At 41.0% G+C, this 20,191-nt stretch overlaps 1 pseudogene; it reads right to left on the reverse strand.

The window, feature by feature from the left end:
• Positions 1–3,945: 3,945 nt before the first annotated feature.
• On the reverse strand, positions 3,946–20,029 carry LOC130139542 (uncharacterized; annotated as a pseudogene).
• Positions 20,030–20,191: the final 162 nt, after the last annotated feature.

Genomic DNA, 20,191 nt, shown 5'->3' on the forward strand with positions numbered 1-20,191 from the left:
CAAAGGTCTTGTTACGGGGAATAAAGTGAGCCATCTTCGAAAATCTGTCGACAATCACCATTATGAAATCCTTATTCCGCTGTATTCTTGGCAATCCCAAGACAAAATCAAGGCTAACATCCTCCCAGAGAGCATCGGGAACAGGTAGAGGCATATATAAACCAGTATTGGTACCTCTGGTTTTTGCTACATGACATACTTTACACCTCTTTACAAATCGAGTCACGTCACGCTCCATTCGGGGCCAATAAAAGTGCTCACACAGCAATGCCATCGTCTTATCCACTCCACAGTGCCCAGTTAGACCTCCTGCATGACTCTCAGTAATAATGGATTCCCTCAAAGAACACTGAGGGATACACAGCCTGTTGCCTTTGAAAAGAAAACCCTCCACAACCAGAAACTATTTAAAGGGCCCTATTTTGCACTTCCTCCAAATATCACCAAAAGAAGGATCATCAACATACAAATCCTTAAAAGAATCAAAGCCCAAAACTCTCACCTGCATCGTAGACAGTAGAGAATGTCTTCTGCTCAATGCATCTGCTACTTTATTCAGCGCTCTTGCCGTATGTTTAATGGCAAAATTGAAAACTTGAAGAAACTCCACCCACTTTGCATGCCTAGCATTCAACTTATGCTGCTCATTAATGTACTTTAAGGCTTCATGATCAGAATACAAAATAAATTCTTTCGAGATAAGATAGTGTCTCCAATGCTCCAAGCTCCTCACTATGGCGTAAAACTCCTTGTCATTAGTCGAATATCTTCTCTTCACTTAATTCAACTTCTCACTGTAGAATGCCACAGGTTTATTTTTCTGGCTCAGGACGCCCCCAATACCAATGCCTGAGGCATCACAATACACCTCAAAAACCTCACCAAAATCTGGAAGCACTAAAACTGGGGCTTCAGTCACTTTTTTCTTCAACAACTGAAATGCAATGTCTGCCTCTTTGGTCCACACAAATCTGCCTCCCTTCAGACAATCCGTAAGAGGCGCAATAGTGCTGAAATCCCCAATAAACCTCCTATAAAAGGACGCTAGCCCATGAAAACTGCGTACCTCATGAATATTCTTCGGAACCTCCTAATTTGTAATGGCTTCGACCTTAACTGGATCCATCTGAATGCCTTCCTTCAACACAATATAACCCAAAAAGGTCACATGATCAGTTAAAAAGTGACACTTCTTGGTGTTGGCATACAATTTCTGCTCCCTCAAGGTCTCAAATACTTTTCTCAAGTGCTGCACGTGTTGCTCAATCGAAGTACTAAAAACCAAAATATCATCGAAATAAACGACAACAAATTGGCCAATAAAAGGACGAAAAACCTGATTCATCATCCTCATAAAAGTGCTCGGCGCGTTAGACAACCCGAAGGGCATCACCATCCACTCATACAGACCATCTCTAGTTTTAAACGTCGTCTTCCACTCATCTCCAGGTCGCATCCTAATCTGATGATAACCACTCCTCAAGTCTATCTTCGAAAAGATTGTTGCCCCATGTAACTGATCAATCAAATCATCAAATCGTGGGATAGGAAATCGATACTTGATTGTGATTTTATTGATAGCTCTGCTATCTATGCACATCCTCCATGTCCTATCTTTCTTAGGAACCAACAAGGCCGGCACTGCATAGGGACTTATGCTCTCTTGGATTGCGCCTTTCTCTAACAGCTCCTGTACTTGTCTTTGCGGCTCCTCATGTTCCTTAGGACTCATTCTGTAAATTGCCTTATGGGGAATAACAGCTCCCGGGACGAAATTAATACAATGCTGAACGTCTCTCATGGGCGGCAACCCAGGTGGCATCTCTTTCGATATGACATTAACAAAATCCTCAAGCAAGGGTAGAACTTGGGTAGGAATTTCGGGATTGTCAGAATTCTGCTCCATCACTACAATGGCAAAAAGCTCAGGCACGTTCACTGTCTTTTCTTGAAATTATGATCTGGATAGTAGATTATTCTTCACATCCTTTCTCAAATCTGAAGGACCTAGGGTAATGGTCCGGCCATCCTTCTTGAAGGTGTAGGTATTTTTGAAGCCATTATGCTGTGTCTTTCTGTCAAACTGCAACGGCCTCCCCAATAGAATATGACAAGCATCCATTGGGACCACATCACACCGCACCTCATCAATGTAATTTTTTCCAATCGAAAATTGCATGAGACACCTCTTGCTCACCTTCACCTCGTTCCCTTTCCTAAGCTACGACAGCTTGTATGGTTGAGGATGATCTTTTGTTTTCAGCCCCAACTTCTCCACCATAATAGTGGACACCACATTCTCGTAGCTTCTCCCATCTATTATCATGCTGCATACTTTTGCTCCACTAGTGCACTTAGTATGAAAAATATTATGTCTAAGCCACGATTCATCGTCCGTCACAGCAACATTTAAGATTATTCTAACAACTAGGGACTCAACAGAATCAGCATAGTGTTGACACCTAAATTTTGCCTAGTCATTTAGGGTTTAAATGCATAGAAAATTAGGGGTTTATTTTTAGCCCCTAAGCAAAAATATTTTCATTAAATTACATGGCACATACATATTAGGCGCATTTGCATTAATAGAATTTAATGAAACATATCTTCCTTTTAATTTATTTCATCTATTTTATTTTATTTAAAAAATCATTATAAAATTTTTTTAAAAACTGGCGAGGGGCGGCCTCGCCCATGGCTGGCCTTGCCAGATTTGGGCGAGGCGACCCTCGCCGGCCACAGGCGAGGCCGCCCCTCGCCCATGGCCGGCCTCGCCAGATCTGGGCGAGGCGACCCTTGCCGGCGACTGGCGAGGCTGCCCCTCGCTGACCATGGGCAAGGGGCAACCTCGCCAGATTTGGGCCGACGAGGGGCGGCCTCGCTTGTTGCCGGCGAGGGTTGCCTCGCCTGTTGCCGGCGAGGGTTGCCTCGCCCAGATTTGGCGAGGCCGCCTCTCGCCGGCCATGGGTAAGGCCGCCCTCACCCAGCCCTTCCCGGGCTTCGCCGGTGGCTAGCCCGACCACCAGCAATCGACCGGCGAGGGAAGAAAAGAAAAAAAAGGAAAAAGGAAAGAAAAGGGAAAAAAAATTATTTAAAATAAAAAATGCTGACTGTACGCACTGACTCATCCTTCGACAAGCCACGTCGGCGTCAGAAATTAATAAAAAATGTCACGTCGGATTTCCGGCCAAACTTACCGAAGTTGACACTTAAGTGATCTCTTTTCCTCTGACTTGGCACCAAAGTGATCCAAAAAAAAATTATGGCATCAAAGTGACATTCGTACATAACTTATGGCACTTGTAGTGTCCTTTTGCCTTGTCTTGAGAGTTTGTTCTATACATCAAGTCAATAATGTCATTGCTTAGATCATTATTGCATCACTACAAGCATCACCACACGTGACACACCTTAGAAAGGAAGGGGGGGGGGGGGGGGGGGGTTGGGGCGGGGGCGAGACCAAGAGTATTAAATGAAAAAAAAAACAACCTTTTGACATGCTTTTGCTAAATAGAATTATCAAATCATCACAACAAAATATCGTGGCTCTTGCGGAAAATGCCCAAAGCTCGATGTGGATGTATCCATAATATGCTCGATACTCCCAAACAATAGAGAATGGAGCGTAAAAAGTGCACAACCACAAGTACAAATAGATGGAGGTAAAAGGTACAAAATCTCCCCGAGTGCTGAGAGGAAAAGCCCCTAGACTTTTGTAGATTATAAGCAATCCTCACTTTTAGCAGCATGCCGATTCCTCAACTTGTTACACAACGCCATCGCTTCGTGCCGGTTCAGACATGTATGTACAATTGGCAATGCATCCTCAAGCTTACCCCCGACGCAATTCCAAACGAAAGACAACCTTGAAATCTAGCACAGCACAAGCACTATAGTTGCATAGATGAAATTCAAGTTTTTAGCGAGACACAAGTTCCAACTACATAGGGAAAATCAAATACATTGTAGATATGCAATTTCTTCCACAAAGCCGACATGATTCTAATCCAAATGGGCTTCAGCAATATTGGTGTCAATGACTACCTAAATTTAGAATTTGTTAAAGATCATGTCCGACATGTTGAGAAGTACCTATATTGACCAGATTCAGCATGTTCAAAATCAAATATATGCATATTGACACCAACAAGCTATCGGAATCCAACTTTTCTTTTTCGTCTGATTCATTACAATATACTTTAACCTCGCAGTTCCTTGGAGACACATTGGCAGAGCCTCAAAATCCTTGAGTATCCCACTGGTAGACGCTCTATAGCGGTTGTAATCTCCTTTGAAAGTGACCGAGGCAGCGAGTGAGAAATTTTCTCCATGGAAGCTTCGACACGATATGGGAGAACCTCTGAAGGATAAAGCCCACTGTCCAATGGACATCATCACCAAGAGTTATCTTCATTTTAAGACAAAAGATCGAAATGGGTCTATAAATTCGACCCACTATGTAAGTATGTACAAATACAGTTTCAATAGAAGCATGCAATCTATAATAAGCTTAGAACTAAGAAGCCCAGAAAAAGGGTTCAATATGAATTAGTCAAAGGTCATGTCAAAGATTGGTGCCACAAAAAAAACTGTAAACTAAAAGAGAACAGAATTTGTTTGAAAAAAATGCTGGTCCAGACTGAAAAAATAGTTTTCCTAAATCATAGCAATACTTAGCTAATCCAATTGACACTAATAGAAGTCCAAATCGGAGACAGAAAAATAGAGTAGATGCTAATGTCAAACCCAATAAGCTGAGGGTGCGTTTGGTAACCATTATGTTCCAAGAAACAATTTCTAAGCATTTTAAGGCGTTCGGTAATAGCCCAAAATTTCCACTCCTAGAATAGAAAAAAAACATAAATGCGTTTGGTAACTGCACAAAATTTATTTTTATTAATAACATTTTTAATATTTCTTTCTTTTCTTTTTTTCTTCTTCTCCTTGGCCGTGGCTGGGTCGCCGGTTGGCCGGCCACAGGCCAAGGCCGGCGAGGGCCACCCTAGCCCAGGTCGTCGAGCCTCGACGGTGGCCCTCGCCGCTCGAGGATCGCCCTTGCCCAGGCTGTGAGCCTCAACGGCGGCCATTGCCCTCCTCGGATCTGGCGAGGGCTGGACCCTCGCCGCTTGTAGCCTAGGCGAGGGCCGCCCTTGCGGCCGCCGCTCTCATTAGATTTGGTGAGGGCAGCCCTCGCCCAGGCCGCGAGCCTCGATGGCGACCCTTGCCAGCTTGGGCGAGGGCTGGAAAAGGTAGGTGAGGGTCTAGCCCTCACCCTTGTCGGCGAGGGCGTCGGCCTGTGGCCGGTCGCTGGTCGCCGGCCACCGGCCACAGGCTAGGAAAGAAGAAGAACCAGCCACAGCTAGGAAGGAAAGAAGAAAAAGAAAAAAAATTTTCTCTTCTATTTCTGATTCTTGTTCCCAGAATCAAGAATCAACTTTTTTTTTATTCTTGATTCTGTTCCAAAACCGATTCTGGGAACAAATTTGTGCCCGAGAACAAAAAATTTACCAAACGGATTTCTGTTCTTTTTTTGTTCCCGGGAACAAAAGAATAGAATAAGTCACTATTTGGCAAGTTACCAAACGCACCTTGAGAAAACTCATGCATGGAGCATCGTGTTGCTCATTTCAGAAACGACAAATGTCAAATTCATAGATTGGACACCAAAAGGCAAAACGAATTTGGGCAAAACGAAAGAACATCATATGGTTAGGTAATCAATTAGACAGGCCTGCAAGGAGCAAACCCAAGCAAGTACTTCACATGATTGGTCAAGTATAATATAAGAGAAGTGAATTGCAGTAATCTAATTCCCAAGTAGCATTTCTAAGTTGGGTGACCTGTCCAGAGAAGCACAAATTGAAATGTTAAATGTCAAAGAATGCTAGTTTCTCTTGTAAAGCTGTCTGCAAGTAAATGCACGACTTTTTCAAGCTGCAAAGAAGCTTGTGGAACCTCAGATGTGAAAAATAAGAACATATTAAAAGAACTTAAAGAAATTTACCAATTCAGACATGTCACGTCAAAGCTTAATGCCACCTTCTGATCACTGTGGAAGTCAATGAAGGAAAGCAACAGATCAAGTTGCCCATCTGTAAAATACATGAATCACAATCAGTGCACACGGTAACAATGTAGATCTATATACGGAGAGTCTCGTTTTAGTGAGAATGAAGGAAGTAAAGGCAGCCTACACGTGCGCATAATCAATGCAAAAAGGTGGCCTAAGACTGAGCTATAGAGATGGAACATACAATAGAAAAGGAGGGAACAGATTGCCATACTTGTGTCCTACAATCGAAATTGCTGACACCAAAAGAGTCGGTTAACAATGTGACAATTGGCAATTGTCATCTGACGCCCAAGCTAAGAATTTGATCAATTTAATGCCATTTAAGCTCCTATACTTGTCTTTGCTTCTCCGAATTTCATCATCAAATTAAAATTCTGTTCAATTCCCGAATTTATCGACTCTTTTTTTCAAAAGGAAGTTCTCACTCAGCAATTCTCAACCACTTTTTGCTGGGGTTATTATGTCTCTAATCAGCAAAGAACCTAATCAACAACCAAACCCACCTATATTACAGCACCAAAACATTTGAAACTGAACTTCCCCAAAAATTGACTTCCTGTAAGTATGAACACAAAATTGACCACTTACCCCTAAAATGAAAACAAGGACCCAGAACTCCGTCCAACATGCACATCAACAAAATTGACTGAAACATATTTAGAAAAAGTCTTTGAGTTCAAGAACCGACTTCGAAAAAAATTCAGCTGTAGGACCACATTGAGAAAAAGCAAAAAATTCAAGGTCCAAAACAACACTCATAACTTAGTTTGATAGCTAAAGTGCAATTTGCATTTGGGTGATGATAAGAAATTATGAGTAAGGGACAAACCAACTACACAAAGAAAAGCAGCTAAACACGATGCTGACTTCAAAATCAAAACCAAGGTTCATTTGCAGGCCACAATGAGTTACCAGTTAGAATCTAAAAAATATAACATCAGCATCATTACAACAATTCTTAAGTAGGCTCTCTTGTTTCCAAAATTCATTATCAAGTTTGAATGTGAGTGAAGATGAATGGATCATGAAACCAGAATTTTGCGTGGAAGGGAGCAGACCAAAAAAATTCAAAGAAACAATTAATTTGAGAAACAAGGAAACAAGTCCAAGCACAATAGCATTTCGTTACCTCTTGAAGAGAAAAAACTTGTGTGTGTTACTCTTAATTTCTAGTCGTGCTAGAAGTAATTCCTCAAGTACATCCAAGAGATTTCTAAGAACCAGATGTGTCATCTGCACAGCCATAAAAAACGAAGTAAGAAAAGCAGGCCAAGATACAGCTGAAGTGAACACGCCCTTTGCCGATAACCTCATATGTCTTCCACGACAACATTACTGGAGAATAAAGGGATTTTAAGCATTTCATCTAGACTAATGCATCAAAATGTTATGAGTGAAACTTACTTGCGTTTCCTTTGCCAAACATTTTGAAGTGGCATATTTCTTAATTGTCTCGCTGTTGAAAACAAAAGCAAATGCTGTGCGAGCTGCCATATTTGGATAATTCTAACAAAAGAAAAAATATCATTTAGATCTAGTTGCAAAACACCAACAAATAAGCTACAAGATACCATGATAGACTTTTGTATTTCTTCTCCCATTTTAGTGACAATCCATTACCTGTTCTATCTTTGTATTGATCAATTTGTTGGAAACTGTTAAACTTGGAGCTGGATGAGCAGTCAGTCTGAGCCTGCATTGATTCGAGGAAACGGCAAAGCTAAAAATTAAAATGGTAATATAATTTATACGCGGCTTTAGAAATGTAAAGTGGACTTTTCTATAGCGTGAATTGGAATTGAAGAAGCAACCTTTGGTAAATTAATCCAAGATAGTCAAGAGTGATATCATGATGGCCACTTTTACTCTCAAAGGAACTCACTTTCCACAGCTGAGCAAACAGTCGAGAGGTGGAACTGTCAGACAGATTGATATTCTCATTGTATGGGATGAACAAACGGTAAATTAGAAAACCTGCAAATCCAGGCGAACGAATCTGCAACACATCCTTTTCTTCATGAAGTTATTGATCAGTCCTATTGTCTCTATGCAATCTAATTCTCCCTTCATTTTGCAAAACCTGTTTAAAGATATGATCAAGTTCTCTATTTTCTTCTCTAAGATTTCAATCTCCTGCTTCATTGATGTCATTGGGTTATGAGAAACCTGCAGAAATAGATTCTCTTTTAACAGAGTACGAACAGAAATCAATAACTTTCGCTAAGATATGCAATAACATCATGCAAGGGCTTTGACATAATGTTATTGTGACTAACTAAAAAGGCAAAAAGGTCTTGTCATATGATATGATTACGTGAGCTTTCACGAATAATAAAGAAAGATCAACCTGCATGTTACTACACTACATACTACGCTGAGAAGTAATGAATATGTGATTGCAAGATAACATGAAGTCACAAATGTTACACATCACACGTGAATTTTCACTACCATGCAGAGTCTAATGTATAATGCAGACGATGCTGTTAGGAAGTAATGCATCATTTTTGTGCAGAACTTAAAGAACGCTTGCATGTCAGAGTTGTTTGATCATGGTCCTGCGGTTTGAACCTATACATCACTTGAAAATATCAAAGTCATTGGCTGCATACCTCACCTCCAGAATTAGAAAAAAGTAAAGGACAAATAAAAAATCTTTTCTTTTTAACCCCATGAAAAGGTATAAGGGACAAGTTTTAAGCCCTGTGACGTGGATTTTAATAAAAGGTGCTAATTACTTTTACCTTCAACTACACAATCTTGACCTCTCACTTTTATTCATAGTTTTTATCAGTTAAGGTAATTAGTACTTGGAGTTGTACAGCTTTAGCATGTGATGTCGTGATTCATTCCATAGACTTCAAAACTGAAATGAAACATAACAGGGATTCCGATTTCATGCTTTGAACTTGGACATGTCTGCATCCCATCTTTCCACTCAGCCTGAGTGTAATAAGAATTCTTGACTTAGTTTCGACAATTTGGTCTTAAGACTTCAGAGATACAAGCTTCTATTTCTTCTTTTATTTGCAACAACCACATCATTAGTTGCATGGCAGGAAAGAAAAGCCTTCAATGAATTTCAGAGGCTTACGGCATTTAAGGCAACAATCATTAATCAAAATATACTGTAATGCAACTACCATTCCATGTCTGGACCATACATGATCACATCACAAATAACTGCATAAGAACAAATATTTATGTCTATACACAATTCCTTAACTCTTTAGCAGTAACAAGGATGACTCAAAAACCAGATGAGGAGGTTTATTTCCTATTACTAATTATATGTAGAACAATGAAAGAATATGATACCGTAAGCCATTATGCCTTGGGCACTCCTGAAAATTAAATATGGATAAAAAATTGTAATAGAAACCTGAAAAGGACTTCCCATTGCCATAACAGGAAATCCAAATTCATACAATCTTAAGTAATTTCAACAACATTAACAATAACAACCATCTTCAAACATCTGAGATTAATATTTGATAAACTTAGTCACAAGCAGGGTTACCATCTGAAATTTCAAAAAACTGTGGATTTGAGAAGGCTATGAAGTTGACATGTAACCATTGAGAATGAAGCAACAATACTTCTCCAGCGATGGAAAAGCAGATCAAATCCCATTGAACTTTATGGTGAGTGTCACATCAGTTTCGGAATATGCCAGTCATGCTCTTTCCTTCTGTTCACCTTTTTATCTCGTCATTTTCTTTCCTTTCTTTCTTTTATGTGGGTAGTTTGGAATGGAGGAGACAGGATGTGGTCATATACACTGGATCGACACTTGCTAGGACCAAATGATAAAACAACTAAACAAGTCACTTACCTTGTATTTGTTCTCAGATTGAGTTGAACATTGATGATCATCACAACTGCCACCTCACCAGCAAGCAGTGAAGTCTTCTTAATTTTCAGCTTTAGTGCTTGGGACTCTTGAATCGAAGACCTCAAGATTTGCTCTGTTTTCTGCTCATAACATCAGCATCAGCATGTAGACCATGAATTAAGAGAATATACGAGTGAGTTGCTCCATACCTGCAGCCTCTCGCACTTCACACAATTTAAGCACAATCTCTCCTTTTCATGCAATGCTTTATACAGCAGAGAAATGATCTCGTATGATCTGCAACAACTCAACAATGAAAAAAGCTCATTTTATTTACCCAACATGCCACACATCAATGAGTCACGACTCTCACAAAGTTAAAATGGACACCACCTTTTCTCAGAAGCACTACGAGATTGATCTGCCTTCTGTAAAATTGCGAAGTGATAACCATTACATTGCCAGTTCATTAAATTACCTTTATATAAAAGAAAAGGCACTAGGGGCAGGCAATTGTGAATAGCCCAGCTAACCTTAGTCTGGATGTCAGAGCTAAGCAGCTCGTAGTGTTTGACTTTCTGAAGGTGTTGAGAGTACTTGGCTAATAGGGGCTATTTGTCTATTTCCTTTATTATTTTATATATTGCAGCAATAAGGGTAATATTGTAATTTTGGCCTTTTTGGCTTTATTATAAATAGAGAGCTTGGGGTCACATAGACCTAATCAAGCATTCAGTTCAGTTTTTCCTCTCAACATGGTATCAGAGCCAGATCTGAACTGAAACCCTAACCCTAATCTCTCCTCTGCGCAACCTTTCTTTTTCCTCTCTTCACGCCTTCACTCTCTCCCACCGCAGTTCCTTCTCATGTTCTCCTTTGCTCTCTTTCACAGTGTAGGGTAGCACTAATGAGGTGATTCTTTGAATCTAGTGTCTGCCCTAAAATTCACCTCTATGACATAACTAAAACTTCTTTGCAGTCCGCGATAGGTGGTTCAACTTTTTCTGCGATTTTTGGATCTTCTTGTCCGGAATTGTTTCTGCCTTGCCGCTGGCCTACAATTCTCTCGTGTGTGAAGACCAAAGCACTGCAATTTTTGGACCACCATATTTTTTCAGATTCTTTGGGATAAATTAGAATTTTCGATTTTTTTCAAGTTTTCAAAATCTTGAAAAAATCAATTTTTTTCTTCCCTTGATCTGATCTTGCTGATTTTTTGGAGGATATTTTTAGCCTACTACCAGTGACACAGTGTCTGACGGTTCAGTTGAGAATCCTCCACCTACAGGAGATGGTTGTACAGATTATATTACTTTCGCTACAATCTCTATGAAGCTCGACGGCACAAATTATTTGATATGGTCTCGATCTGTATTCTTGACCATTGCAGGCCGTGGGCTTACGGGTCATATCAACGGCACTTCTGTGAAGCCGGAAACATCGGGTGCTACTCAAGACAAGTGGATCTCGAATGACTCTTTGGTAATGTCTTTTTTGCTTAACTCGATGCAGCCACATATTGCAAAAGGATATTTGCTTCTTGATTCTGCGGCGCAAATTTGGTCAGCTGCTAGGGATACTTATGGTCAAATCGGGAATGATGCACAGGTGTATGAACTTCGAAAAAGGGTTCATGACACTTCTCAGAAGGAGATGACTATATCTCAATATTATGCTGAGCTTCGGAGTTTATGGCAAGAGCTAGATCATTATACCGATTATCAACCAACTAATGCTACAGACAATGCTGCCTACAAGAACCATGTGGACAAGATCAGAGTTTATGATTTCTTGGCAGGATTGAATGTTGAATATGATCAGATACGTGTTCAAGTCCTTAGCCGGTCTCCATTCCCCACTCTGGAACAGTCGTATGCCCTAGTTCACTCAGAAGAAAGCCGTAGGACAACAATGCTCCAGTCCTCTACTATTGATCGATCTGCTCTACAAATTAGTGCTGGCACTATTACTAAATCTAGTTCGTTCTCTCGATTTAATGATACCCCTAAGGAAGTTGTGAAGTGTGAATATTGTCATAGGCTTTATCATACTAAGGCTACATGCTGGAAGTTACATGGAAAACCTGTAGATTTTGAGGAAAAAAAAGCACAGAGAAAGACAAAAAACAAAGCAAACCATACTGAAACTGTTACTGCTACACCTACTACTGATATCAGTTTATCCCAGGAAGAACTTCAGGCATTTCGACGTCTACTGAAAGCTTCTACTACTACTGCTTCCTCCGCAGTTGCCAATTCGTCTTCCCATTTTGCTTCAAATCTAGCCACTTTAGGTATCTTCTTTGGGGGGTTTAATACATCTGTTGTTTCCAGCCCATGGATCATTGATACAGGGGCTACAGATCATATGACAGGTTCTTCTAGTCTCTTTCATCAATATACCCCTACTTCCGGTAGAAACAAAGTTCGTGTAGCTGATGGAACCCTCTCTTCCATCGCTGGAAAAGGGTCTATCAATTGCTCCTCCACTCTTCCCTCGTCTTCTGTTTTACATATTCCATCATTTTCTACTAATCTCCTTTCTATTAGTAGTTTGACTCGAGACTTAAATTGTAAAGTAACTTTTTTCCCTTCTTACTGTATTTTTCAGGATCTGGTAACGGAGAAGGAGATTGGATATGGTAGATTGGATGATGGTCTTTATCTGCTCGAGGGTAGTGGGGTTTCTACTTCTATGTCGTCTACTACGCCCCATCAAGTTAATTCAAAGATTGACAGCATCTCCATCGCTGGCACCGCAGATTAGGTCATCCCCTTTAGGAACTTTAGAAAAAGTTTTCCCGAGTCTCGTTTCAGCTTATAATAAAGATGAGTTTTTTTGTGAAGCTTGTGTCTTTGCTAAACAAACTCGTTCTACATATTCATCTTCAAATAATAAAAGTCGTTTCCCTTTTCATGTGATTCATACTGATGTGTGGGGTCCTTCCCGACGTACTTCTATTTCTGGTCATCGATGGTTTGTTACTTTTATCGATTGTCATTCTCGTGCAACTTGGGTTTATTTGTTGAAGCATAAGAGTGACGTTTTTCGTTATTTTCAAATTTTTCACAAAATGATTCAAACTCAATTCAACGCCACTGTGAAAATTCTTCGCAGTGACAATGGTACTGAGTACACTGAAGGTCAGTTTCAACGGTATCTCTTTGATCATGGCATTATTCATCGACGGCTTGTGTTGATACCCCAAAGACATGTAATGGTGTTGCCGAAAGAAAGAACCGACATTTGTTAGAGGTCGCCAGGTCTCTTATGTTTGCACGTCATGTCCCCTCTCAGTATTGGAGTGATGCTATTTTAACCGCTGCCTATTTAATCAATCGGATGCCGACTAGAATTCTTGATTTTCGCACACCTATTGATGTTTTACAGGGATCAACTTTTATTCTTCCTCCAAAAATTTTTGGTTGTGTTTGTTATGCTCGTAACACTACCTCTAAGAGTAAGTTGGAACCCCGCAGTCTTCGCTGCATATTTCTTGGGTATTCAGCTACTCAAAAGGGTTATAAGTGTTATCATCCTCCTTCTAGGCGCAGTATTATATCTATGGATATGATTTTTCATGAGTCTACTATTATTCCGCTCCACCTCTTCAAGGAGAGTGTCCTAGTGTAGAGGTGTTGCCAATTCTAGATGTTCCTATGGATATTACTTACTCTTCTCCTTCTCCTCCTCCAATAGTCTCTGATCGTTCTCCTTCTCCTTCTCAAGAGGAGAACGATGCAATGCAAGTAGAGAATAATGCAATACTTCAGGGGGAGATATCAGAGATTCAGGGGGAGACCATACCTGTTAAGCAAAGTATGGGTATCTTTCAAAGGCGGATTGATAGTGGGGAAACATTGAAGACATAACGTCGTAGGAATTCCACTACCAACACGCAGGTTAAGACCACTGATACATTGCCTATTCAGTCATCATCTCCGGATCCGGATTCTACTACTCCTTCTGATGAGGTTTCTCCTTCTGATCTTCCTATCGCACTCCGAAAGGGTATTAGAACTTGTACTCAACACCCTATATCCAATGTTGTTTCATATGACTCTTTGTCCAGCTCCTATCGTACTTTTGTATCTTCTCTATCTTCTGTTTCTATTCCACGGAATTGGCAAGAAGCTTTTGCAGATGAGAAGTGGAAGACAACAATGGTGGAGGAAATGCATGCTTTGAAGAAAAATGACACGTGGGATCTTGTTGTTCTTCCTCCTGGGAAACAACCGGTAGGATGTAAGTGGGTGTTTGTAGTCAAACAGAAGATGAATGGTACTGCGGACAGATATAAAGCACGGTTGGTGGTGAAGGGATTTACTCAGACTTATGGGATTGACTATCAAGAAACCTTTGCTCCTGTTGCCAAGTTGAATACTGTTCGAGTGTTACTTTCATGTGCTGTAAACCAGGGATGGGATCTTCAGCAGTTAGATGTAAAGAATGCCTTTCTTCATGGAGAGTTAGAAGAGGAGGTATATATGGAGATTCCTCCAGGTTTTTCTTGTGACAAAACTCAAGGTAAAGTGTGTAAGCTGAAACGTGCACTTTATGGTTTAAAGCAATCACCTCGAGCTTGGTTTGGTAGGTTTCAGAAAGCTATGATCTTTGTTGGGTATAAACAAAGTAATGCTGATCATACTTTGTTTGTGAAGAGATCAGGTGCTAAAGTCACTATTCTTATTGTCTATGGAGACGACATTATTGTCACAGAAATGATATCGATGAGATGTTCGTTGAAGAATTTTCTTGGACAAGAATTCGAAATAAAGGATCTTGAAAGCTCCGATACTTTCTTGGGATTGAAGTTGCCAAATCTTCAAAAGGTATCTTTCTATCCCAAAGGAAGTATGTCCTTGATCTTTTAACAGAAGTTGGGTTATTAGGATGTCGTCCCTCTTATACACCTATTGAGGTCAATACTCGTCTTCGAGAAAAGGATGGTGATCCCGTAGATAAGGGTCGTTATCAACGGTTAGTGGGCAAGTTGATTTATTTATCACACACCAGACTTGATATTGCTTTTGCTGTGAGCCTAGTGAGTCAGTTTATGCATGATCCATACTCTACTCATATGGATGCTGTTCTTCGAATCCTTTGATATTTGAAGTCTGCTCCCGGAAAAGGAATTCTTTTATCTCCTCGTGATGGCTTGAAAGTTGAAGCCTATACAGATGCTGATTGGGCTGGATCTCCTGACCGAAAGTCTATTTCTAGGTATTGTACTTTCTTAGGAGGGAATCTTGTGACTTGGCGTAGCAAAAAGCAGAATGTGATTGCTCGATCTAGTGCTGAAGCAGAATTTCAATGGCACATGGAGTTTGTGAACTGTTATGGCTTAAAGGATTACTTGAAGATCTTGATGTATCTGTTCCTATTCCTATGATGCTATATTGTGATAATAAAGCCGCCATTAGTATTGCTCACAATCATGTACAGCATGAACGTACAAAACATGTGGAGATTTGACAGGCACTTTATCAAAGAGAAGTTGGAGAGTGGTTTAATTTGTATGCCCTTTGTTCAGTCCGGTGATCAACTCGCTGATGTGTTGACTAAAGGATTGGGGAGTAAATCGTTTCATCTTGTTTTAGTCAAGTTGGGCATGTGTGATATCTATGCTCCAACTTGAGGGGGAGTGTTGAGAGTACTTGGCTAATAGGGGCATATTTGTCTATTTCCTTTATTATTTTATATATTGCAGCAATAAGGGTAATATTGTAATTTTGGCCTTTTTGGCTTTATTATAAATAGATAGCTTGGGGTCACATAGACCTAATCAAGCATTCAGTTCAGTTTTTCCTCTCAACAGAAGGTATACTAACATCTCATCGAGCACACTGATCTATACATCACCAAAAAAAAAAAGATGGCGATAACTATATGTAGAACATCAAGAGGATGACTGAAAATTGCATAACCTCAAAATGGAAAGAAAGGAAAATAAATAAATACCGTTCTCATATCTAGCTTGTCAACCACGAGAGATAGTATTTTTCTGCTATCATCCAAGAACTTTGTAAAAACCTGCAAGTTAACCTCCAAAGTCAAAGAGAGGCATCGAGTATTGGATTACTTATTGTGATGAGCACCGCAAAAAGGTAAGATATGAAACTATCAACATTACACGTACATCTTTCCAATTTCTACATGGTGGTATGCTATCTCCAGTATTCTCTCTTTCCATACAAGAATGTTTGGGATGCTCAAGAGAGGAATTGACATCATAACCCTCACTTCTTTTGATTTCTGAACTCCCTGTTGTCCTGGCGACCTTACCGACAGGATCTCCATCCTCAAGAACATCTCCTTTCCTCTTCCGATTGTGACGTTCCTCAATCTCTTGTGCTGCCAAAATACTTTTGGAATGATGAGTCTCCTGCTGATTGTCATTACTAAGGATGCCCAAAGCATCAGACTTAGAAGTAGACATGCTTTCCCCAACAACAGACTGCGTGTTCTCATAATGGGGCATGTTATGGATTTCTTTGCTGACATTCTGTGCCGGTTCCTTGGAGAGGCTCTGCATAAGAAACTAAAGAATTAATAAAGACGAACAGAAACAGACTCATCGGTGTCAACAGAAAATCATGATGATCTTGAGGTCTTATCAGTTTCACGCTATGACCTTTTTAGGCAAAGACACATCAGTACTTTTGTTTGGATATGTGGAATCAGGCATAAGAGAAGAAACTTTTCTTCCCCCAAAAGAAACTTCCTCTGTTGAGCTGACTCCATCTGCTTCAGTCTGGAGGTCCTTGAGCGGCTTTAAACTCCGCAAATCCAACGTGTTTCCGCTCCTTGGAGATATCCTCTCAAGGAAGTGGGACTTTATCTTGTTAACATCTTCAATTGGATAGCCACCAGAGCCTACAAATTGTAAAGGACTTCCCCATTGGTCTGAGTCAATGCCAATGGACTTTCTGTACCAATTTTGTTGCATAGAGACACCATGTGTACTTTGATCATTTCCTGATAGTAATAACTCACGATTTAACCTTTGCACTGGGGAAGTTGACAACCTATGACTTACAATAGGTTCCTCACTATCCTTTCTACGAGCAACCGCAATTTCATCCAATGAAGGATCAGCTTGCAAAGACACCAAGGCAGTGTTTTCAGAAGTCTCGGACATAGACTGTGGTTGCATCACTACACCAACTGACGAGCTGAAGTTGTCGGGTGAGGCCATTTCTGTCGCTACTGTAATAGGTTGATCATTATGATTAATGTGCAAAGATGTGCGATCTGGAGATTCTCCATTCCTGGCAAGAGCGAGAGTTTTCTCAGCCTGACTGGAATTATTATTCATCTTATTTACGATTGGGGTCTTCATTGGACTGCTATCATGAACAGCAACAGGGGACTCTGTGAGTTTGCTTACTACATCTTTGCTAGTCCGTGCCTGAATGGTACTGGAAGGAGAACTAGATAGATAACCAGATAACTTGAGTTTTAATGCATTGATTTCCTTTAAACGAGCAGAAGAAGGAGATGAATCAAGATTTCCAAACTTAGGAATGTTCTTCCAAATAGATGACAGACTCAAACCATGCAGAGTTCTTTCCTTACTTAGCAGTGACCCAGACATTTTGGCTGAAGGAGATCCAATGGAAAAGTTTGCAGGCGAACCAACTGTATCCAAAAATAATTGCCGCCTTTTAGCTGCCAAAGATGATATAGAGCCTTTCAAATGAGATGTGTGCAATCTGTTGGGGTCCTGCTCAGTTGAATCAAGATTCTGACTTCCATTCCACGGGGAATTTTCCTTGATGGATACTTCGGTCACATGTTGAAATACAGACCCAAGCTGCAAGGAGAAGAGAATTAAAAGCTTCAATCCAAAATATGGTCCATTTATTCCCAGAAAATGTTCAGATTATTGTATAGAGAGCAAGTGTGAGAAACCAGAAGCTTAAAATTCATCCGGAAAAATCCCAGCATAATCTTCACTGAATTTTAGGCAGAAGACCAGAATAACAAAATAAAGAAAGGGAAGCAGATAGCCAGGTAGCCTAGCCAACACACATGAGAAACAGATGCGTAATTCACAGCAACCAGTCAATTGTGGAATTATACATCATTGATCATAAAATGCAATCTCAGCAACAGACATCCATCATCCGCTACATGCATTTTATCATCTCATAAGCTACTCCTAAACTAGAGCATATAATACTGCATTATAGCTGCAGCAGATAACTGCTAAACACGATCAAGGACACTTACATTCTACCGTTAGTTTATGAGACCAATCAAACTCAAAAGTACCAGGGAGGTGCAAATATTCCAGATGCCCCAATAAAGCTTGAGTGGTTCTAGCTAGTCAAAATGTAAAACTCAAAAAACAAATCTGGAAATAAACAAATAAAATATAGACGACAACAATGTTCTTACTTTTAGTGTCTGATTAGGAGTATGGATATGCTGATAAACAGGTGCATTGGGAGTGAAACTGTCGACCATATTAGATGAATCACTCCTAACATTTTGAATGCGCATTCCTTCAGAAGCACTATTTGCCCTGTCTAATTCACGATAAGCTGCAACAATCATCTGATTGGTTCCATCAGTGCCCATAGAGATCATTATGTTATCTGCAGAGCCCTTAACATCCTCCTTACTGCTTCCACTCTCATCGGCATTGGAAACTTCAAAAGTAGCTGACGCATTTGCATTTTCAACATCAGAACTAGGAAGAGCTTGCAAATCCTGCCTGCCTTCCGCCAGTAGGGCATCCAAGGAGGGAGAAAGTCTACCATAGTCATACCTATTTGGATTATTCCCAATAAGGCTCATTTCATTGGAATCTTTACCATCACTCTGAACATTAAGCATAGGACGAGCAGATTCAGGAGTCAGCTTCCTAGCGTTTGTTAGCATCATAAAACTTCCAGTGTTAGCTGGGGTAGTTTTTTCCGAGGGCGTTTTCTCATCAAAGGTCAGATGAATGCCTGTGGGCGTCTTCTCCATGCCAGAGTCTGATCTTGCAAGGCTGCGAAAATGCATTGAGAATGCTGTAGAGTCCATCGTTACATCTTGATTTTCATCTGAAGCAGCAGAACCAGAGAGCCTTCCAGGCCTAATAAAGCTCGCGGAGACGGGACCAAAAAAATTGTCTTCTGGGAAACAGCATCAGCAATAACACAACAGTCAGGACAACAAAAAGACTTCATGGCCGACATGAGGGCCAGAAAGAGAAACTTGCAGCATAGCACTACAAGAGACGATTGACCCATCGTTTCCTTTGTTATTTTGGCTTTCATGAAGACACTTATCCTCACAAGTCACAAGGACAAAAGAAACAAACTGCTTCATGGGTGAACAAAAAAGATATCATCAGAAACATGCCACATCCACTTATAGCGCAGCTATTAGAGAGAAAGGTGAAATCAAATCTTAGTACAAATACGTGGCTCTAGTCCAAAATTTGAAGCATAGCCGCATTTGCTTCACAGCCTAAACATCTTTCCCACCTATTTTTCACCAAGCCTGCGCGCTGTGCACCGAATTTCACCCTACCATGTTTTTGTTTAAAGCCAAAGCTCCGGTAAGCTGAAAATCGCACTAGAAATGCAAACACAAATGAACTTACCGTCATTAGAAGTTGCAGAGCCAAACGTGCTGCTCCCCGGGGACGGCGACCCAATCGGCCTGAGGAACGACTTCCTGGCGACCACGACCTCGTCGACGTCCTCCTCCCCATCCTCCTTACCGTAATCTCCGCTGGGCGTGACCTCCCTCGAGTCGTCGCTGTGGTCCCCCAGGTCCCTAAACAGCGGCCGCACCCCGGCGTCGTCCCCGGCGGACCCCCCGCCGCCGCCGGAGTCGGGCTTGGGGTCGGAGGGAGGGGTGCTGTCGTAGTAGTCCTCGTCCCGCTTGAAGATGTGGACGGAGGTGATCTCCACGTCGGCGAAGCTGACGCGGCGGGACCGCTTCTTCCTGGCGGCGACGGTCTCGTCCTCCGTCTCGGTGTAGGCGGGGTCGTCGGGGAGGTCCTTCGACGCCATCGCCGGTGGGGATCCGAGCTCGATCGCTGCAGAGAGAGAGAGAGAGAGAGAGAGAGGGAGAGAGAGAGAGGACGAAGCACACTGGGGACTGAGTGAGAGGGAAATGACAGATTGAGGTGTGTTTTGAAAAGGGGGGAAACCGATCGGAACTTTTCATTTTCTTTCGAAGACAATTTTTCGTCTAAAAAAATAAAATTAAGAATTGTAATTTAGAATTGTAATTTATGAATTAAATGATATCTTGATAATTCGACGGTTGATATGAGC

Source organism: Syzygium oleosum, unplaced genomic scaffold, assembly GCF_021117445.2.
Source record: "Syzygium oleosum isolate NSW1041296 unplaced genomic scaffold, Sole_v2.1 Sole_v2.12, whole genome shotgun sequence".
Lineage (NCBI taxonomy): Eukaryota > Viridiplantae > Streptophyta > Magnoliopsida > Myrtales > Myrtaceae > Syzygium > Syzygium oleosum.